Genomic DNA, 22,794 nt, shown 5'->3' with positions numbered 1-22,794 from the left:
GAAAGTATTAGCGTCTGGCAGTATCAACTATTAATTGCTTCCCCATGTTCCCCCTTGCTGTGGAGTATATCTCCGTCATTTTGTTGACCTTATCTCTTGGATTTTAACCATGAAAGAAATAAAGTAATCACATGTTTTTAATTAAATTTGGCTTCCTTGGCGCTGGATCAACTCTCCCTTCTCAGCAATTACCAGAGCGCCTGCAGTAGTGCTGATCACGGACCCCGGACTGAATACAAGTAACAGAGGGTGAGCTGGTATTTTTCTTTGTCTCTTTCTGAAAGTATTAGCTAACAGACTGAATAAAGTGATAACTGAAGTAATTCATGAAGATCAATCAGGTGTTCATACATAGTCTACAGCCAACAATTTAAGGCATCTATACCTGAATTTGCAACTATGTAGCTCAAAAAGTGGGAATAGAGTGATAATGTCCCATGACACTGCAAAAGCGTTTGACAGCGTTGAGTGGAGCTATTTGTGGATGTTATTAGAAAAAATGTGTTTTGTCTCTAGATGTGTATACTGTGTTAAAATTTTTTATAGATCCCCGACTGCTAGGTTGAAGGTGAATGGTCAATTATCATATCCCTTTGTGTTGGGGAGGGGCACTCGACAGGATTGCCTGCTTTCGCCCTTCCTCTTCGCAATAGTAGTAGAACAGCTGGCATGTAAATTGAGGGAGTCAAGGGAATTTGTAGGCTTTGACTGTAATATTATTTAAGAAAAGGTGAGTCTGTATGCTGACGACATGTTACTGTATGAGGGAGTCTTAGAAACATTTTTTGGACCAATTTTGGGCAAAATTCAGTCAATAGTCAGGCCACAAAATAAACTGGGAAAAATCATCATTGTTGCCACTAGATCCTCTCTGCTTTTTGGAAATAATTGATAGATCCGGGATACAGGTGGTGGTCAATTTAAACCCATAGATTATATAACACTTAATGTAAATTCCCTGTTAGAAAGATTTGGATCTAAAATAAATACATGGTGCAGATTGCCCTGTCTGTAATAGGTAGAGGGAATCTTATTAAAATGATTTTGATATCCCAATTGCTCTACCTATTGCATAATTCACCATACTGGATTCCACAGCCCATTTTTTGCAAAATACAGACCATGTTCAGGGAACTAATATGGCGCAAGCGCCAAGGAAGAGTTAAATTAACAACACTCCAGAGAGATAAAGCAGAAGGTGTATTGGCAATACTGGAACCATGGATCTATTTCATAGCATCTCAAATGTAACAGCTTCATGGTTGGGTAAGGAGAGAGAGCATGGTCAAAACAGCAAGTCTTATTTTACAAGACAAAAATGGACCTCAACCTTATATGCATTGGAAGCGAACACTGGATTTGTAGGTGGACAGGATAAGCCAACCTTAGAATTAATATATAAAGTCTGGGACAGGGGGAAACAACTACTGGGAAGTACTGATTATTCCAAATTTACCCCAATACGGCAGAACCCTCAACTGGCCGAATTTGTTAAATTGCCAGGCTTGGGAGGGTGGTAAGAGAGGGGAATACAAACATTAGACCATTTGTTGGAAAACTGCATGTTTAAAAGCTTTGACAAATTTCAAAAGGAATTAAATTTAGCACATGATCTGTTTTTCTAATATTTACAATTACGGCATGCAGACCCAATGCACTTTACCTGATCCAATTATACAAAAGGATTATATCTTAGATTTAATAGCCTCAGCCAAAACTACAAGGGGTTTAATTTCTAAAGTTTATGAACAGCTTCTGCATTCTCAACACCCTTTATTAGTTAAATCTAAATGGGAAGGAGAGGTGGGCTCAATCTCTGAAGAGCAAAGGGAAGATTTGTTGGAGCTGATGCCTAGTCTATCCTCCTGTAAATCACAGAGGCTTCACAAATTTACCTTATTCATAGGGTATACAGAACACCGAGTTTCCAGTGCAAAACAGGGGTTTGCTCAAATGCAGACTGCATTAGGTGTGGGACAATGGATGCACACTCTGGAACAGAGTAAAAGACAATTTCAAAGACATGCAAAATTTTTAGAACGCGTTCACATATAAGATCATCAACACAGTAGATCTTCCCTTTATGGGAGGCAATTTGCTTTTAAACGTTACTGCTATCATATTAAACTTTTCTTTCAATATCAATTCTTGGCATATATATGTAAAACACATTTTCAAGCATAAAACATCTTCAGCAACTTTTTCTTAGCGAAGTCCTTTCAACAGGTCACAGTTCATTCTGCGACCAGGTGTCCATTTCACTGGAACAAGTTGTAATCTGAGGGACCCGTCCCAAACACTCAACGTAGGCCCTGGGGTGGCTACAGGGCATTGATGATCCGGCGTTGGACCACGTCTTCAGCCACCTCCACAGGTTTTTGTTCAGACGTCTGTTGCATGTGGGCACTTTAATAAGCTCAACTACTTACAAAATCAGTTCTTGGCTGCTCACAGTCCTCAGCCTGTCAGTTCCTTGCACCCTTTCCGGGTAATTAAGTAAACACACACCAAACCTTTCAACTTGCAGTGTCTCTGCTGTACCTTTCCAGGTAGCTATGTACATTATCAGTTCTGTTCCACTTACTACACTTTAGCAAGAGCGCTCCCTCCAGGGAGGCTCTGGTCCACCGCAGGCTGACCCAGCCGGGTCATCAGCACTGTAGAACGTTCTCCCCACCCGGTGGACATTCAGGGCATACCAGCCCCTCTCACCTCTGTGCCTGGTGTAGATGACGTGATCACCAGGGTACAGGTCTGGGGTGTGTGCGAGCGGGATAAGCGGTTCCGGCAGGGGGACCAGGGACGGTGCAGCGCCAGCTGCGTCCGGGACAGGGACATCACTCCTACCTGCTCCCGCGACCGCTTCAACTCGGCCCATCACCTCCCGATCCATGAGCAGCTCTTCCGGGGCTTGGGTGTCGCCGATCACTTGCAGCGCCCCCCTCGGTATGTAAGACATGGTGAATGGCATTACTGCGGCAGCGGCCGCGCCGGTGGTTGAAGTTCCCTCCATCTTGGGCGTCTTCCTCCCCCCTAGTGAACCGTGGCCTACCTTCTTTCACTTTTCTTCCGTAGGCCGCAGTTCCGCAGGTGATGGTCTCCGTCGAGGTCCTGCGACACAGTCTGTGAAGGCGCGCAGTACCCGGTGGTAGCGGGCACGTAATCCTGCCGACTACGCCAAAGTTGACGCGCCCCCTGGGCCGTGGGGGCGCCCGGACCCAGGCCTTGTAGACCGCAGCGGCGGTTCCTAGTAACCGCATTCCACAGGTGGTGTAGTCGGACATTATAAAAACATCTTTACAAATAGACTACTACCCTGGTTTGACCGCCCTGAGTCACAGACAGGGTCACCGCCACAGTGACTACAACCCCCAGCGTCTACAAGGCCCTGCTCTGGGTGCCCCCACGGCCCAGGGGGCACGTCAACTTTTCTTCGGTTCCTGTCCTGGAGCCTTCCTGCTCCCCTTTCCTCTCAGACTTGGGCCTCAGTGGCTAGGCCCGCCTGTGGAGCAGAGCCCCTGCAGAGGCTCTGCTCCTCTCACTCTCCTCCTCAAAGATGGCTACTCTCTTTTATATGCTCCTACTCAGTGCACCCAGGATCTACGTCCTCCACCCATCCACTACATAGTTCCCCCTCTCTAAGTGGTTCCTCCCCTCTCCAGCCAGGGATCAGGGACAGTTGTGCTCTCCCGTAGGAGCATTGTCGCCCTGTCCCCCGGAAATGTGGTGTAGTGGATGTAGTGTTAGGGTCCTGAGCCATACTCCTTCCTTACCTGAGAGTGAGATACCACACCTCTGGTTGAGATGCAATACCTCTGTGGCGACCGAACCCTCAGGGGCGCCACAGGCGCTCATGCCGAAAATGATGCACAGCAGAGCGCACGTTCATTCTGCCGGCCCCGTCGGTGCATACGTCCGAATCACGTTTTGTTGTGGGTTTGGACGTAAGCCCCAACGTGAGCCACTGAACGGGTGCTGGAACGCAAAGTGAAAGTGACGTGCCCCCTGGACCGAGGGGGACTCGGTAGCCGGGCCGGTCGATGCTGGGGGATGTCACAGTGGCGATGACCCGGTCCGTGACCCAGGGTGGTCAATAAAAGGGGTTTTAAAGAAAAGGGAATATAGTTTCTATATAATGTTCGTGACGCCACCTATGGTATGCGGCTATGTGGAGCCGCCACTGCGGTGCAGATCCTCTGGAGCTGATGGTGACGCAGCAGAGTTGGAACAGCTTAGCTCCAGGGCAGGAAATGGTGATGTTATAGATGTTGTTGTGCAGTGTAGTGCAGGGAATGGCGCAGTTAATAATCAGTCCACAACTTAATGGCGGTTTCCTCTTATCTTTACTTGCGGTGGTTAGGCAGACCGAGGCACGGGTACTAGCTGGTAGTAGAGGTCCGGGCGGCCTGGAAGCAAGTTGGGAATCCACCTCGCCAGGTGAAGTTGTAGACCTTCCCTTTGCGCTAATCTCTTTGGCCCTGCTGCTTATAGCTGTGCTGTGGCCCTCATCCCTGAGTAAAACGTCTTTGTGCTCACCCGTATGGCAGGCAGCTCGGGCCTTCCTGGAGTGTCGCTCCCACGTGGCGGTGCTGGGCCCTATGTGCTGCTGAGCCACCGGGCGTCTGATGGGGCCAGGAGACCTGCAGTCTCCTGCTCTCCAGTTTCTGCTGCTGGGCTTTCAGTGCCCCACAACCTCGGACTCCGGTGTCCGGTTCTTCTACGCTCCTCTCTGGGGTGAACTGCCATGCAGCTCCACTCCCCAGGTCTTTCGTCGTCGCTGTCCTGTATTCAACTCCTCTCACTAACTCTAACTAACCCTGCCTCTAGATTCCAGTTGCTAAGGGGAGGAGCTCCCCTTGCTGGTCTGGAGCCAGGAAAGTGTTGTATGCTGGTATACCTGACTAGGGGACCCCTGCTTTCTTCCAGGCATGGCATCACCTCTTGTGAGGGAGGCAATGCCACTGTGGCAACCGGACCCCTCGGGTGCCACATTCCCCCCTAGTTAAATTCAGTACTCCCGGACTGAGGATACCTTTTTGAATTAACAATCAACAATAATAACAATTCACATTACAAATAGTTTACAAAGTCAAGAATTACAAAAAACCCAACCAAAAATTTATAGCAGTCTTTGCGGCGCTTAGTCTTTACGCCACAATCCGGGGATTGTCTTTTTCCGGATAATTGAAATTTGGCTGGTGGGAACCGCATCAACCCACTTTGTGTATCGTCCCTGGGAGTGGCTTCAGGGCGCTCTGTCGTTGGGCCCCGTCTTCGGCCACTCCTGCGGTTTATTTTCAAGGCCACTTATTAACTATATTCAATATTGTCCTGACCACACCTAGTCCTGTGGTCCGATTGTTCATAAATTTAACAACTATATATATCCAAGATTATTTAACGGTTACAACTATATATAACATACACTTTAGTTCCTCCAGCGGGCAGTGAGCTGACCTTTAGTACTTCGGGTCGATCTACGTAGTACATTTATTGTCACTGACTTACCCTGGTCCCTAGTGTCTACCCCTGGTGTGGTGGGTTCAGTGTGAACTACACTACGGGTAGTCTGAGGAAACACCGGTAGGCTGGGTAATCTTCTACGAATTCTTTGGCTCACCCTGGGTACGACAGGTTCACTGCTAGGAGAGGGTAGATTCTCCTGATCTGCTGCTGATAAAGCATCTGTCTCTGGGGCCAATTGGTCTCTCTGCTGTTCTGGAGCCTCTGCAGCTTCCAGTGAGGCCGCTTGGAGAAAGGTCAGGACCGGTACCACAATTGCTCTGTTCACCTGCGTCCAAGACCGGGGAAATGCTCCAAGGACTGTCTGGACCGTTTCTTCCACCTCTTCTGTGGGCTGAGGGCTGTCTTTGTCTTCTTTGTGTTTCAACTGTTCAGGACATATCTTCAAGTGGTCTCTTGAGACTGCTGCTGAAGTTTCCCCTCCATCATTACTGATGAGGCACACTTTGGTGTTATCGTAATTCGAGGGTAGGATGGTGTATGGCTCAACCTCCCACTGGTCATCTAATTTATGGACTCGTCTCTTCCTCTTGAGTATCCGTTCTCCAGGTGATAAGGGAACTGCAGGTGCGTGCTGATTGTAAGTTTTCTCTTGCTTCTGTCTCGCCTGGGACAAACTTCTCTCCACACATTCTTGCACCTTGCGGTATTGTTGCTGCCGCTCTGTATCCCAATCTGCATCTGGTGATGTCGTCTCTGGTGTTAAGACTCCCATGTCTAAGTCGATGGGTAGCTTACCAGGTCTTGCTCTCATCAGGTAAGCGAGTGTACAGTTGGTGGAGTTCACCGGGATGTGGTTATATAGGTCCACCAAATCTGGTAACTTCTCTGGCCATAGGCTACGTTCTTCAAGGGGCAACGTCTTCAACAGGTCTATCACCACCTGGTTCATCTTCTCGCACAACCCGTTGGTCTGGGGATGATACAGCGTCGTCCTTATTTTCTTGCAGCCGTACACGTTACAGAATTCTTGGAACACTTCCGCTTCAAAGGCTGGACCTTGGTCGGTAAGCACTCGTTCAGGGTAACCGTGCGGGCGACAAAAGTGTTGTTGAAATGCTTTGGCTGCCGTCTGAGCCATCTGATCTTTCACTGGCACTACTACCAAGAACCGGGAGTAGTGGTCTACTATGGTGATAGCGTAGACATAGCCTGACTGGCTTGGGGCTAGCTTCACGTGGTCCAAGGCTACCAGTTCAAGTGGTTGTTTGGTGATTATGGGCTGCAGGGGAGTCCTCTGGCTATTGCGGTCTTTCCGTCTCAGGTTGCATGCACCACATTCTTGACACCATCTCTCAATTGCTTTCCAACTTCTTTCACCCGAAGTGTCCTGCTCCATCGTGGTACGCTTCTAAGACCATTGGCGCATCCCGCCTCGGGACTACCACCTGCCAGACCAGTTTGTGTGTCCGGGAGTTGATGCTTCTTCGACACAGCTTTCCCTCATAGATGAACAGCTTGCCCTTCTCCTTCCACAACTGCTGGGCCTCCTGTGGAGCATCTGGATCAGGGTGCGAGTCAACTTGTGTCAGCAACTCCTTTACCAGGCAGATAGCCGGGTTGCTATCCTGCGTCTCTGCCCATACATGGTTGGGCAATAGGTTGAACGTGGCCTCTCTGTTGGCGGAGCGCTTGTCCCTCACACAGTGGGAGCACTGGGTCACCCCGTGACGATGGAAAGCTGGTAGCTCTATCTCCTCCAGATCTTCCGGGTCTTCTCCCCCATCTGGCAAGTTAGGCATCCTGGAGAGCGCATCAGCATTAGTGTTTTTATGCCCTGCCCAATATTTGATGGTAAACTCGTAGTTAGACAGTCGGGCCATCCATCGTTGCTCTAGGGCACCAAGCTTTGCAGTCTCCAGGTGCGTCAGCGGGTCGTTGTCTGTGAAGACTGTAAATCTGGAGGAGGCGAGGTAGTGTTTGAAGCGCTCTGTTACAGACCAGACTATGGTTAAAAACTCCAACTTGAAGGAACTATAGTTATCGGGGTTCCTTTCCGTAGGACGGAGCTTCCTGCTGGCATAGGCAATTGTGGCGCTCCTGAGGGTTCGACCGCCACAGGGATGCTGCACTTCTTTAATGGAGTGCAGTGTTCCTCCTCTGAGGTAAGAACAGTGTGATAGTCGTGACCCAATCTTTGCATCCAACACCACATTTCTCCACCAGAGGGGGCTAGTATGCACTAGGTGCTGCTCCCCTGGTTACAGGGAGACTGGGGAACCAAGAGTGAGGGGAACCAGTTAGTGGGTGAGGGTGGAGGACCTACAAGTTAGTTACACTTTAAATTTCATATTTAATAGAAAGCTATTTTTGGTCTGGGTTCTTTGACTGCCATCAATCGCTCTTTGACTGTCTCTGGTGACCGCAGGACTCCGCGGGGAGCAGGGAGTCGCCTTCCTTCTGCCATCTCTAAAGCTGCCAAATCCCGGGCTCGTCAGGAGGAGGCCACCTGTTCCAGTCTCCGAGTGGAAGGGCAAGTCGTCCGCTTCCACCATGAGGCGGTGTGGGGGTTCATTAGAAGTCCCCAGTACCAGGACGACGTCTTTGTCAGCCGGCGAGACGTCGAGCCGCGTCTGAAGAAGGGACACCCTGGTCGGAACCTCTTCCTGGGCGATACAGTGACCTTTTCTCGCCACCAGGGGGTGCGAGGGTGGTACGCCCTGGATGTACACAAAGTGCCCCGGAGCGACGCCCCCTCACGCTCGGCCTCAGGGGACCGGTCAGCCTCCGTCGGGAGGAACGAGCCGTTTCCCAGGAGGGAACCCAAGGTTTAAAGCAGCCCTGGCTGTTGCAGTTTTTGTTTACAAGTTAATGTGTGTTGACATTTCTATTTTTGCTTATTTTATAATCCCCGGTTTCTAGAGACATGTGTCCCTGCGGACTGGCAGCAGACAGACTCTTTTTCCCTTGTATATAGTTTGCATCTCTTTAGGTGCTCCATATTGGTTTTATACAAAACCGCGGATATTTCTACCTCAAGACCTCAGAAGGAAAACCTGTCAGGGTGGCTCTCCTGGAGGTCCAACTCGGGATCTTCATGCCCTGCAGTCACCCCAGGGCCCACGTTAAGGGTTTGGGACAGGTCCCTCGCACTTCTGAACTGACTCTGCGTCTTTGCACCTTAACCCGTCTGTTTGCACAAAATGTCTCTGGAAAATGCTAGCACCTTTATAATTTTATACTTTTGTATTTTTGTACTGTATAACCTGTTATGCAACGTTTAAGAAGATGTGCCTCCCATAAAGGGAAGATAGTTCACGTTTATATTAAAAAGAAAATTTCCTAGGTGTTACTTCTTTTGCAGCCCTCGGACGTGCTGTGTTTTACCAGGGGGGAATGTGGCGCCCCTGAGGGTTCAACCGCCACAGGGATGCTGCACTTCTTTAATGGAGTGTAGTGTTCCTCCTCTGAAGTAAGAACAGTGTGATAGTCGTGACCCAACCTTTGCATCCAACACCACATTTCTCCACCAGAGGGGGCTAGTATGCACTAGGTGCTGCTCCCCTGGTTACAAGGAGACTGGGGAACCAAGAGTGAGGGGAACCAGTTAGTGAGTGAGGGTGGGTGGAGGACCTACAAGTTAGTTACACTTTAAATTTCATATTTAATAAAAAGCCATTTTTGGTCTGGGTTCTTTGACTGCCATCAATCGCTCTTTGACTGTCTCTATGCTGTCAATTGCTGAGTGGACTGTGATCTCCCACCCTAACGCGGATCCTGTGTAGGCCCGCATCGGATGGAGACACAGCCCTCGTGCCCCGTCCTTGGGACGAGGGGTAGGTTGTAGACAAGGAATGTCTCGACCCGGTCAAGGACCAGGACCAAGAAGGCCAGGAGCTTAAGAGTGTGGCTCCATAGCAAATGGATCCCGGGGAGGATGCAGATGGAGCGGCGTACGCCACCTGTCCTCACCAACTGATATATTCAGAGGGAGTCCGGCTGCAAGAGGGGTACCGGCCCCCGACACCCGACCTTGTTACTCCAAGTCCTGGTCAGGAAAGCCCGGTAGGCCCTGAGGATCCCACCGGGTATCGGACGGAGCGGAGCAGCCACCCGTGCCCTTGTTCTGAGAGGAGCTCAGAGGGAGACCCGGCCTATTCGCACACACACGGACAGGAAAGGATTCGCTCTGTAGTTCAGGAACACTCTGGTGTAGGGTCCCTATTGAATGCTGGACTTACTCGGAGGTTGTCGGACCCCTGTCCCTGGTGACTGCAGGACTCTGCGGGGAGCAGGGAGTCACCTTCCTTCTGCCATCTCTAAAGTGAGTAAAGCCTTGGAAGTTCACCCCTATGGCCTCCGGACTGTTTATTCTGCGCTACACCGCACGACGCGGCGCCCGTCTCCCTCTACTACTACCCCCTCCATCCTGTCCCTCTGCCCTAAGGCCTCGCTCCGCCTGTGGGGAGTAGTAATAACTTTGGCTGCCACAACACCATGCCTCAGTGGACTGCGGCGGCGCTGGTGGCCTTCACCAGGTGCCACAGGTGGCGTAGTCGTAAATCAGCCACTCAACCCGGACAAGCCCACACCATCCTTTTTAATGTGACGGCCCTGAGCATGGGTCGGGTCCGGGCCACGGCTGCACCCCATCTCTAAATCATAGGACCCGACACCGAGTCCCCCATCTCCCAGGGTAAAACAAAAGGGCTTTTCGAGAAGAGGCGTCACACAATCACTCTCTCTCTGCCCTACTGTACCTGGGACAGCACCGCTCCCAATCCCACGTTGCTGGCATTCGTATGGAGTATAAAGGGTTGGCCATAGTCGGGGTAGGCCAGGACTTCGTCTCCAGTAAGAGCCATTTTCAGTGAAAGATTCGTCTTCTGGTTTACCCCATTTGAACTGAGGTTTCGGGTTCTTGGCCTTCTTGGACTGGCCTACTAAGAGGTCCTGCATGGGTGCCGCTATCTTGGTGAAACCCTTGATGAATCTCCTGTAGTAGCCTACCAGCCCGAGGAACTGCCGCACTTCCTTGATAGTGGAGGGTCTTGGCCAGTCCTTGATCACAGTGACTTTTTCAGGGTCTGGTGCTACACCTTTGGCGCTTACCACATGATCTAGGTACTGCACCTTGGACTTTAACAGGTGGCACTTGGACGGCTTTACTTTCAGGCCATAACAAGACAGACCATAACCTCAAACACCTCGGCCAGGTGCTCCAGGTGGTCTTCATATGCCTTTGAGTAGACGATTACGTCGTCTAGGTACAGCAGGACGGTTTCAAAGTTTTTGTGTCCTAGGCAACACTCCATTAACCGCTGGAAGGTTCCTGGGGCATTGCAGAGCCCGAATTGCATGCAGTTGAACTTGCTGAGGCCCATTGGCGTTGTAAACGCGGTCTTTTCTCTGTCCGCCTCTGCCACAGGAACCTGCCAGTACCCACTGGTGAGATCCAAAGTGGAGAAATAGTTAGCTGATCTCAATGCTGCTAATTATTCCTCAATTCTGGGTAATGGGTAGGCGTCCTTATGTGTAATGTGGTTAATCTGCCTGTAATCAACACACATCCTCACTGTACCATCTTTCTTTCTAACGAGAACTAATGGAGCTGCCCAGGGGCTACAACTATCTCTGATCACCCCAGCCTCCTTCATCTCTCGTAACATTACTTTGGCACATTGATAATGAGCTGGGGGTACAGGCCGGTACCTCTCTTTAATGGGCGGATGATCTCCTGTGGGGATATGATGTTGGACCCCTTTTACCTGCCCAAAGTCTAGTGGGTGTCTGCTAAAGACTCGCTCATATTCTTGGACCACCCAGTACACCCCATGCTTTTGGTGCAAAGGGGTGGAGTCAGTGCCTACTTGTAGCTTCTGACACCAATCCTGCACCTGCCCCTTGGAGCCATTTTCCTCCGCTGGTTTGGACGGAGGCAATGGTTCCACTGCCTTTATTGCATTGTTACTGACAGTGAACAGCTTAGCAAGAGTGGGATACCGGGGTAAATGGACCTCTTTCTCCCTACAATTCAGAATGCGTACCGGTACTCTCCCCTTGCGGACATCAACTACCCCCCTGGCTGTCAAGATGGTGGGCCTACTATCAGAGTACACGGGTTCTACCAGGGCCTGATAATCTTCACCCCTGAGACCGATTGCTGCCCGACACCATATTAACATTTCACTCCTAGGGGGCATTGCAGTGGGGAATGGATCACTCATTCTGACACTGCCAACTTCTCCTCCACACAGCTCTACCTGTTGTCTCTGCATCAGGGCTCTGATCTCCTTCTGCAGAACTCGCTGCTGACTGGAACTGGCAGTCTCTGCGACCTGTTGCAACAAAAGAATAATTTCCCCAAGACAATTCTCTATCACATTGGTGCCTATAGTTATCATAGGATGACTTTCTCGGTGATCAATATCAACAATTATCATTCCTTGTGATGGCAATTCTACTCGGCCAACTTTTATGGTCACCTCTTTATACCCCACCTGAGGCAAGGGCTGACCATTGCTGGCAAAGATGTTAAGATGTTCACCTGGACTGCAGGTAATGTCTGAATCAGTCCAGTATTGCTTATAAAGGATATATGGCATCGCTGTCACCTGGGAACCAGAGTCCAGCAACGCGTTTGACTCGCCCCCTGGGCCGTGGGGCACTCGGATCCGGGCAATTAGGGAAACGATGGGAGTAGTAGTGGCAACCCGGTTCCGTGGCTCAGGGTGGTCAGGCCAGTGGTAGTCTGTTATATTGATTATGTCCGACTACGCCACCCGTGGATTTGCGGTTATTAGGAACCGCCGCTGCTTGCAGACCGCTGGGGCTGATGAGGCGTGCAGCTAGGGTAGTGTGACTCCCCACGGGAAGAGTGCGGCCCCAGGGCAGTATAATGGATGGTGGGAGTGATGGTAGTGAGAATCCCAGTGCTGATAGTGCTGGAGGAGCAAGGAGCACACAGACAACAAGCTGCAGTCCAGGGTCTTTACTACAACAGGTAAACTGACCCATAAACAGTCCCGGCTAGGAGGGGACCTGGATGTCTGAGAGCAACGGGGAAATTGGCCCTGGTCAGGGTGAGGGTGTAGGCCTACCGTGCTTTCTGCGCTCCTTCTGGCTATCTCCTCCTTATAGAGTAACAGCCCACGTTTCCGAGCTTCCGTGCTTTCTCGCCTGTATGGCCTGCGACGTGGGTTCCTTTCTGCTCCCAGCCTTGTACGGCTTTACTGGTCCCTTCGGTTGTGGCAGGGCCTCCAGGCTTCTTAGGCCAAGGAATGTACAGTCCCTTGCGAACTGGTTCTCTGCTGGGGGATGTAGAATCCTTCCAGCCTCAGACACCAAAGTCTGGTAAAGTAAGTCTTTATCTGCCAAGACAGACTTTCCTTGCCTCTTGTCTCTGGCTGGTGGCTCTCTCCTACTGCCACACTTCCTCTTAGGTGCAATCAACTTTCTGTCCCTGCTCCACTCTGGGACACGTCTCAAAGCTGAGACAGGCAATCCAGTTCTCTCCAACCCTGCCCCCAGCACCAGCTTTTATAGGGGCAGCCTGCTCCCCCTACTGGCCTGAGACAGGAGGCATTGCATGCTAATGTTCCCCTGACAAGAGAACCTCCCCCTTGCTCTCAGACACAGATTTATTACATTTTGTGGCATCCAGGCCAGGGTGACACATTCCCCCCTAGTGAAATTTAGTACTCCGGGACTAAACAATAAACAAAGACAATATGCACAACAATAAAACATTAATAGACAGACGACGCACAAATTGAGTTCTTTAGGTCACAGTGTGGCCTGTGACCGGGTGTCCATATCACCAAAACAACGGGGAGCCTTAACCAGGTGGGGGTCTGTCCTACCCCAAGTCCTTCACAGTCTTAGTTCATTCCTGGGTTAGGCTCAGAATGCAGTCCATACAAGGTCCCGGTTATAAAAAGTCCATAACCTGTGAGTCCTTACGGTAGCTGCAAGAAACTGAAACAGAGTATTACCAAACATGCATGTAACTTTGCAAACAATTCAACATTTGGCAACAAGGTTATTTACAATTTAGTACACTCTATATTCTCCAGCGAGCGGGTATCTGTCCCTTTGTGCTCCTGGTTGACCTCCTTAACCCACTGTCTGGTGGTGGACCAACCTGGCTTTCCCCACTAGCGTTAGGGGTACAGCTACCAGCTGGGTGTACAGGTAGGGCAGGCAGCTGTCTGCGGGTCCTTTGTCTTACCGCAGGCATGGCAGGCTCACTGTCAGCAGAGGGTTGACTCTCCTGGGCTGCTGGAACAGGCTCTTCTGCCTCTGGAACCGCTTGCTCCTCTTCACCTTCCGGCTCTGGTGTTGGTTGTTGCTGGGCCGGTTGCAGGAAATGCAGGACGGGTACCACTATGGCATCATTTATGCGAGTCCAGGACTGAGGGAACTCTCCGAGAACGGTGCTGATCATTTCTTCCTTGTCCTCTGCGGGTTCAAGGTCACTCTGATCCTCTTCTGCACTGCGGAGTTGCTCGGGGCACCTTTTGAGGTGGTCTCTGGAGACGACACTAGTGGTTTCTCCTCCGTCCTTGGTGATCACGCACACCTTTGGGTTGTCGTGGTCAGACTGCAGTACGGTGTAGGGTTCCCTTTCCCACTGGTCGTCCAACTTATGTAGCCTTCTTTTTCGCTTTAGGACTTGCTCACCAGGTTCTAGGGGACTAGCAGGGGCGTGTTGATTGAAGAGTCTTTCTTGCTTCTCTCTCACCTGGGCCAGGCTCTTCTCCACACTCTCCTGTACCTTCTTGTACTGCAGTTGCCTTTCCGTATCCCAGTCCGCATCCGGGGAGGTGTCCTCAGGTATTAGGACTCCCATCTCCAGGTCTACGGGCAGCTTACCCGGTCTAGCTCGCATCAGGTAAGCCGGGGTGCAGTTTGTAGCATTCACCGGGATATTGTTGTACATGTCTACCAGGTCCGGCAATTTTTCTGGCCACAGGCTGCGTTCCTCCAGGGGCAACGTCTTCAGGAGATCAATGACTATATTGTTCATCTTCTCACACATCCCGTTGGTTTGGGGGTGGTAAGGCGTTGTCCGAATCTTCTTACAGCCATAGAGGTTGCAGAACTCCTGGAAGATTTCAGCCTCGAACGCTGGACCCTGGTCTATCAGGACCTGTTCCGGATACCCGTGTGGACGGCAGAAATATTGCTGGAAGGCTCTGGCCGCTGTTTGGGCTGTCAAGTCCTTTACCGGGACCACCACTAGAAAACGGGAATAGTGGTCCACGATTGTCAGGGCATAGATGTATCCAGACCGGCTTGGAGCCAATTTGACGTGGTCCAGAGCTACCAGCTCAAGAGGCTGCGTGGTGACGATGGGCCTCAAGGGTGTCTTCTGGCTGGTGCGATCCTTCCTCCTCAGGTGACAAGGGCCACAGTCTCTGCACCACTTTTCTACTGCTCCTCTCATGCCGACCCAAAAGAACCTTCCTCTTAGTAGGAACTCCAGTTTCTTCCAACCGAAGTGTCCCGCTCTGTCATGGTAAGCTCCCAGGACCATAGCTGCATCTCGCCTTGGGACCACGACTTGCCAGGTCAGCTCGTGCGTCCGGTGGTTGACAATCCTTCTGCACAACTTGCCTTCGTAGAGGAACAGCTTGCTCTTCTCCTTCCATAGCTGCTTGGCTTCCTCTGGGGCATCTGGATCTAGGCGGGCGTCTTCCCGGGTCAGCAGATCTTTCACCAGGCGGACAGCAGGGTCACTATCTTGGGTTTCGGCCCAGCTGTGGTGAGGTAGGGGATTCATCATCACAGTTGTTAGATCCTCCTCCTTCACGCGGTGAGAGTGTTGAGCGGCTCCATACCGGTGAAACGCGGGGAGTTCTACCTCTTCCAGCTCTTCTGGGTCTTTGTCACCTTCAGGTAAGTGAGGCATTCTTGATAGGGCGTCCGCGTTGGCGTTGGTTTTGCCTGCCCGGTACTTGATCACGAAGTCATAGTTGGAGAGACGGGCCATCCACCGCTGTTCCAGGGCACCCAGTCTTGCATTGTCCAGGTGTGTCAACGGGTTGTTGTCCGTGTACACGGTGAACTTTGCGGAGGCCAGGTAATGCTTGAAGCGTTCCGTCACGGCCCACACCACCGCCAAGAATTCTAGCTTGAAGGAGCTGTAATTCTCCGGGTTCCTCTCGGTGGGCCTCAGCTTCCGGCTGGCGTATGCGATCACCCGTTCTCTGCCCTGTTGGTTTTGGGACAGTACGGCTCCCAGTCCCACATTACTGGCATCTGTGTGGAGAATGAAAAGCTGGCCATAATCAGGGTAGGCCAGGATCTCATCCCCAGTGAGGGCCAACTTTAGCTGGCGGAAGGACTCCTCTTCCGGTTTATCCCACTTGAAGGGTGGCTTTTGACTTCTGGACTTAGACTGTCCGATCAGGAGGTCCTGCATAGGAGCTGCCATCTTAGTGAACCCGGGGATGAACCTTCGGTAGTAGCCTACCAACCCGAGAAACTGTCTCACCTCTTTGATGTTCGAGGGGCTTGGCCAGCTCTTGATTGCCGTGACCTTGTCAGGGTCGGGGGCCACTCCTTCCGCGCTTACCACGTGCCCTAGGTACTGGACCTTTGGTTTCAGCAGGTGGCACTTCGATGGTTTCACCTTCAGGCCATAGCCTGCCAGGGCTTCGAACACCTCAGCCAGGTGCTTGAGATGGTCCTCGTAGGTCTTCGAATAGACGATCACGTCGTCCAGGTAAAGGAGGACCGTCTCGAAGTTTCGGTGCCCTAGACAGCATTCCATCAGCCGCTGGAAGGTCCCTGGTGCGTTGCAGAGCCCGAAAGGCATACAGTTGAATTCGCTCAGTCCCATCGGGGTGGTGAAGGCGGTCTTCTCCTTGTCAGCCTCTGCCACAGGAACCTGCCAGTACCCGCTAGTAAGGTCCAAAGTAGAAAAGAAGTTAGCAGATTTTAGTGCGGCTAAAGACTCTTCTATTCTAGGCAGCGGATATGCGTCTTTGTGGGTGATACGGTTGATTTGTCTATAGTCCACGCACATTCTCATGGTGCCGTCTTTCTTTTTGACCAGAACCAAGGGGGCTGCCCAGGGGCTACAGCTGTCTCTAATGACCCCAGCTTCTTTCATCTCCCTTAGCATACCCTTGGCGTTCTGATAATGTGCAGGGGTTACAGGTCTGTGCCTCTCTTTTATTGGTGGGTGGCTCCCTGTGGGGATGTGGTGTTCTATCCCTTTTACTCTGCCGAAGTCTAGCGGGTGCTTACTAAAGACTCTCTCATACTCCTGTACCACCCGGTAGACTCCTTGTTTTTGGTGCAGGGGTGTGGAGTCAGCACCCACGTGGAGTTTCTGGCACCAGTCCTCCTTTTGTTTCTGGGAGCCATTACCCTCCGCCTGAGGAGATGGAGGCAAGGGTTCCACGGCTCTGATAGCCTGGTGTTCGACAACAAACAGTTTGGCGAGTGTAGCGTACCTGGGTAAGTGTACTTCCCTCTCCCCAATGTTGAGGATGCGGACGGGCACCCTCCCATGACGGACATCAACCACCCCCCGGGCTGTCAAAATGGTGGGCCTGCTGTCTGAGTACACGGGTTCTACCATGGCTTGGTAGTCTCTACCTCTCAACCCGATTGCAGTCCGACACCAGATCATCATTTCACTTTTGGGAGGCATGGAAATGGGGAATGGATCACTGAGTCTTACGCTACCGATCTCACCACCAGACAGTTCTACCTGCTGCCGTCTCATCAGGGCTTTTATCTCCTTGTTGAGGACCCTCTGTTGGCTGGAACTAGCATTCACCGCCACCTGTTGTAGAATTACAATTACCTCTGAAAGACAATTTTCAATTATGTTAGTACCCACAGTTATTTTAGGGTGACTTTCATGACGGTCAATGTCCACAATAATCACTCCCTGTGCCGGCAGTTCAACTTTACCAATTTTAATGGTCATCTCCTTGAACTCCATCTGCGGCACGGGTAAGCCATTACTGGCGATGATGCTCAAGTTACTGTCTGGATACCGTGTGATATCAGCATCAGTCCAATACTGCTTAAAAAGTACATAAGGAATTGTGGTTTCTTGCGACCCAGTATCCAGCAAGGCGCTCATGGGGATACCGTCCAGCACCACGGGTAAAACCGGGCGCCCCCCAACGTACTTATTACGCCAATTATAAGGGCCTGGTGATCTTATGCCTGGGGGTCGGCCCTCTGCCCCAGGTTGGACCCGTTTAAATTACAGTACCTGGAAATGTGTCCGGGCTGGTTGCATCGACGGCAAATGGGCTGTCCATCCTCTGCGTAGCGGTCTGTGGGCCTCCCTCGGAACGACGGGATCCTCCTCTGTCGACGCCACGGGACATCCTCTGGACTTGAAGCCAGCTCGATGGGTCTTGACGGGTCCACTTGCAACGCCTGGACGGTCCTGGTCAACGCCGCGACGCTCCTGGTCAGCTCCTGGACTTGGTGGTGCAGGCCTTTCGACGGGGCTTGGTTCAGGGCCTGTGCATCAGCCTCCACGGAGTCCATAGAGGAGGGCGCCGCCTTCTGGTGGTAGGTGATAGCAGGGCGCCGGGGGTTTATAGCGCCACTGGTTGCAGATTCACGGAGCACCCTTATGGCCCTGTCCTTAAATTGGGCAAAGGTCAGGTCGGGGTTCTGGAAGAACATGAGGCGCAGCTGGGCCCTGTGGGCGCTGGACAGCAGACCCTCTATGAATTGTTCTGTTAGCAGCTTATCGGTTTCCTGCACACTGCCAGGGTCAGTTTGTTGAATAGTCCTCAAGGCTTCCTGCAGATTTAGGGCATAGTCTCTGATGCTGTCCTGTGCCCGCTGCTTACATCCATAGAACCTCATTTTAATTTCAGCGGAGGTACGTGTATCAAAGGTACCCCGCAGCCGGGCCAGAATACCCTTCACAGTCCCTTTCTCCTCAATGGGCCATGATTTTACCTCCCTTTGGGCTGCGCCAGTTAACTGCCCTGTTAGTATGCTGACCTTCTGTTCCTCTGTCAGGGGTAAACGTGGAACAAACTGTATAGCCTTTCCTTGAAGTCAGTTAGGGCATGGGGCTCCCCTGAGTATTTGGGCAGCCAGGCCGCTCCAGTGATGTAGGGCAGGGAAAAGGGCATCACCGCTGCTGCAGCTGCGTTGGTGGTAGTGGGCGCCTCTGTGTCCGACATCTTTCTACCCCCCTAGTGGACCGTGGCCTACCTTCCGACGATCCTCTTCTGTAGGCCGCGGCTCCGCTGCTGCTGCTATGGACGAGGACCTGGCGTCGCGTCTTGATGACGTCAGCGTCGCTCTCGCTCCCTTCCAGGACCTTGCGCAGCGTCGGTGCGTGGGGCGGAGCTTCGGATCTCGCGCGGTTTTGACGTCCACGCCCCTCTTCTTCCCGCGCGGCGTCCTGAAGATGGCGTCCGATGGCGGGAAACAGCTGCGGATGGCGGGAAGACGGCAGAAGACGGCGGGAAAAGGTCCAAGATGGCGTCTGATGGCGGGAATCCGCTCCGGATGGCGGGAAACGACTCCGGACGGCGGGAAACTTCGCCGCAGGTAAGTTACAAAAGTCTTTTTCAGGCACGCAGTACCCGGTGGTTGCGGTCACGAAATCCTGCCGACTACGCCAAAGCTGACTCGCCCCCTGGGCCGTGGGGCACTCGGATCCGGGCAATTAGGGAAACGATGGGAGTAGTAGTGGCAACCCGGTTCCGTGGCTCAGGGTGGTCAGGCCAGTGGTAGTCTGTTATATTGATTATGTCCGACTACGCCACCCGTGGATTTGCGGTTATTAGGAACCGCCGCTGCTTGCAGACCGCTGGGGCTGATGAGGCGTGCAGCTAGGGTAGTGTGACTCCACACGGGAAGAGTGCGGCACCAGGGCAGTATAATGGATGGTGGGAGTGATGGTAGTGAGAATCCCAGTGCTGATAGTGCTGGAGGAGCAAGGAGCACACAGACAACAAGTTGCAGTCCAGGGTCTTTACTACAACAGGTAAACTGACCCATAAACAGTCCCGGCTAGGAGGGGACCTGGATGTCTGAGAGCAACGGGGAAATTGGCCCTGGTCAGGGTGAGGGTGTAGGCCTACCATGCTTTCTGCGCTCCTTCTGGCTATCTCCTCCTTATAGAGTAACAGCCCACGTTTCCGAGCTTCCGTGCTTTCTCGCCTGTATGGCCTGCGACGTGGGTTCCTTTCTGCTCCCAGCCTTGTACGGCTTTACTGGTCCCTTCGGTTGTGGCAGGGCCTCCAGGCTTCTTAGGCCAAGGAATGTACAGTCCCTTGCGAACTGGTTCTCTGCTGGGGGATGTAGAATCCTTCCAGCCTCAGACACCAAAGTCTGGTAAAGTAAGTCTTTATCTGCCAAGACAGGCTTTCCTTGCCTCTTGTCTCTGGCTGGTGGCTCTCTCCTACTGCCACACTTCCTCTTAGGTGCAATCAACTTTCTGTCCCTGCTCCACTCTGGGACACGTCTCAAAGCTGAGACAGGCAATCCAGTTCTCTCCAACCCTGCCCCCAGCACCAGCTTTTATAGGGGCAGCCAGCTCCCCCTACTGGCCTGAGACAGGAGGCATTGCATGCTAATGTTCCCCTGACAAGAGAACCTCCCCCTTGCTCTCAGACACAGATTTATTACATTTTGTGGCATCCAGGCCAGGGTGACACACGTTCATCGGGATGCCATCAAGCACGACAGATAGGACCGGTCGTCCTCCCACGTACTTGTCTCGCCAGCTTTGTGGGCCTGGTCGTCTTACTCCTGGGGGTTGGCCCTCTGCCCCAAGGGTCGCTCATTTTAAATCGCAAAATCTTGCGAAGTACCCCGCCTTTTGACAGCATCGTCAGATGGGTTGTCCGTTCTGGTCGTAGCGATCGCTGTTCCTCCCTATGGTCGGTGGAATTCTTCTCTGTCGTCACCACGGGACGTCATCTGGACTGGAAGCCAGCTGGATCTTTTCCTTTGGAGACACTTGCATGGCCTGCACGGTTTTGGTTAACGCAGCCACACTTTTGGTCAGCTCCTAGACCTTGAGGCGTAAGTCCGCAGAAGGGTCATTATCTAAGGTCTGCGCATCAGCCTCCACAGGTGCTCGGGAAAAGGACGCCACCTCCTGCTGGTATGTGATAGCTGGGCACCGGAGGGATGCAGTGCCACCTGGGGTTGGTTCTCTTAGCACCCGGATGGCTCGGTCTTTAAATTGCGCAAAGTCCAGATCAGGGTTTTGCAGAGCCATAATGGGCAGCTATGTCTGGTGAGCGTTAGACAGGAGCCCCTCAATAAACTGCTCAGTTAGCAATCTGTCCTCGTCTCGCACACTGTCGGGGTCTACCTGTTTAATGGCCCGAGAAACAAGGGGAAAAAAAGGAACCGACCATAAAGTCCAAAATACCAGATGTAGTGAATAATATATTTATTGGTAACAGGTGACAATAATGTATAGCAGATCAAATACAATAATTAAAAACATCTAAAAAACAGGGGCGCGTATCCGGATGGTGTGCAAAATGCATGTGGGAAAATATTAATATACATAAAGTGCACAGTATTGCAGTATATATAAATATAATAAATAGTATATGTAAGTGCTAGTGCTTTAAAGGTTCCCCTAAATTATGTGTAAAATATATAATATAAAGTAAATCAATGTCAGTATCTTCGCATATGTGCGATGGCACAGTATGTATTGCACATGAATATGTTAAAGGGGGGGAAAGAAAAAGCCTGCAATAATCAATAACTGCAAAAAATTCATCTGCACTGGAGCCAAAGCAAGTCAATGTGCATATAAGATATACAGGTATATAGACATAATTGGCATGTATCAATAGTAAAAATTACTTACAAATAGTATGCTAAATTGCTCCCACAGACCGGACCGCGTCCACCCCGACGCGCGTTTCAGCAAGCGCCTTCGTCAGGGGGTGGAGACATCAGGCAAAACAGGAAGTATAAAAACAGACGGGAAACCAATGAGAAGGTGCCAATCGTATAACGGGCGTGTGGTTGTGGACCAATCAACAAGAAAGGGGCGTGGTGTGACTCGATGCGAGCTCCGGCGTCTGCACGTCTCCGCGACAACCACGTCATGTGACCCGCAGTCATGGGACCACGTGAGAACACGTGACCCGGAACCACAGGGCCCCATTGAAGACGCGGCCGGCACGGAGACCACACAGACACCAGAGCGCGCCCGCGTGCCGCCATCTCCATGGTGATAAAGGAGGCGTGATATGACGCATATGATGTAACGGCAACCGAGGGCAGCCGCGACCCATGCGTCATGCGACCAGCACCCAACCAGTGCAAAGATCACATAGAGACACACAGAAGCCGCGGGTATCCAAGGCAACATAGCAGCAATGCGTACCACCTCCAGTGTGAAAGAATCAATTACCAGTGTTTGGAACGAAAAAGAGGGGGGAAAGAAAGAGGAATAGAGACATGCCAATTATATCCAATAGGGACAAAGTCCAATTGATTGAATAGAATGGTGACAACAAAAATAATAATGATGAAAAATGAAAATAAAATAATAAAATGATGTACAATAAAAAAGTGAAAAAAATGAAAAAAAGGTGGAGAATAATATATAGTAGGATAAAAAGACTATAAACAGTGTATGGTGTAAAAAGTGTAATAATAAATATGTGTATGAAAAAAGTGAAAAGTACAATATAGGAGAGAATGTAGGGACAGTGAAAAATATAAAGTGAATGTGATGAGTTGAGGAAGAATGTGCAAGTGCTTGCAAAAATACCAAAATTATTTAAATATTCATAAATAAATGTGAAAAAAGAAATGTGCTAAGATGACTAAATGCATAAAGTGACAAAAAATGATGTGAATGTGTGTATGACTAAATGTGTTCATATAAGCATGAACGTGGACGTGCAAGACTATACATATATACACACACACACATATACAATACATATATACACATATATATACATGCGCGTGGGCACATATACATATACGTGCAGCAAAAAATAATATTATACATACACCATATATTAGTACAAAAAAATAAAAATAAAAAAAAATAAAAATAATAATAATAATACGTTGAGTCCACATAAATCCATCGTATAAACCCCAATTCATATCTACAAAACGCATGAAGGCATGACACTCCACATGATAGTATCCACCACATTCTTGGACCCCAAACGACATGAGTCGGTATGTGAAAATCTATGAAGATCATATGTTGATGTACAACGATCGATGTAAGTCCATTCAATGTTCATCAGATATATAGAAACGTGACACCACACAGTCGTATCCCCCGCATAATCAGACCACAAAAAACAAAACTGAAAAGATACAAAT

The 22,794-nt window shown here is 50.8% G+C and overlaps 1 protein-coding gene across 2 annotated transcripts in view; it reads left to right on the top strand.

The window, feature by feature from the left end:
* GGT5 (gamma-glutamyltransferase 5) overlaps window positions 1–22,794 on the top strand; it is a 340,283-nt gene that overhangs the window by 79,768 nt on the left and 237,721 nt on the right. The window contains exon 1 of one of the 2 annotated variants that reach the window (XM_073674242.1): window positions 102–249. The exons of the other annotated variant lie outside the window; for it this stretch is intronic. The gene's annotated coding sequence lies outside the window, so the exon portion shown is untranslated. Of the gene's footprint in view, window positions 1–101; window positions 250–22,794 lie in introns of those variants that run through there. 2 annotated transcript variants of the gene reach the window in all.

Source organism: Phyllobates terribilis, unplaced genomic scaffold, assembly GCF_046119375.1.
Source record: "Phyllobates terribilis strain yellow unplaced genomic scaffold, ASM4611937v1 Scaffold_1__5_contigs__length_1240528914, whole genome shotgun sequence".
Lineage (NCBI taxonomy): Eukaryota > Metazoa > Chordata > Amphibia > Anura > Dendrobatidae > Phyllobates > Phyllobates terribilis.
Note: the sequence above shows the minus strand (reverse complement) of the source record. Positions and strands in the feature narration are given on the sequence as shown.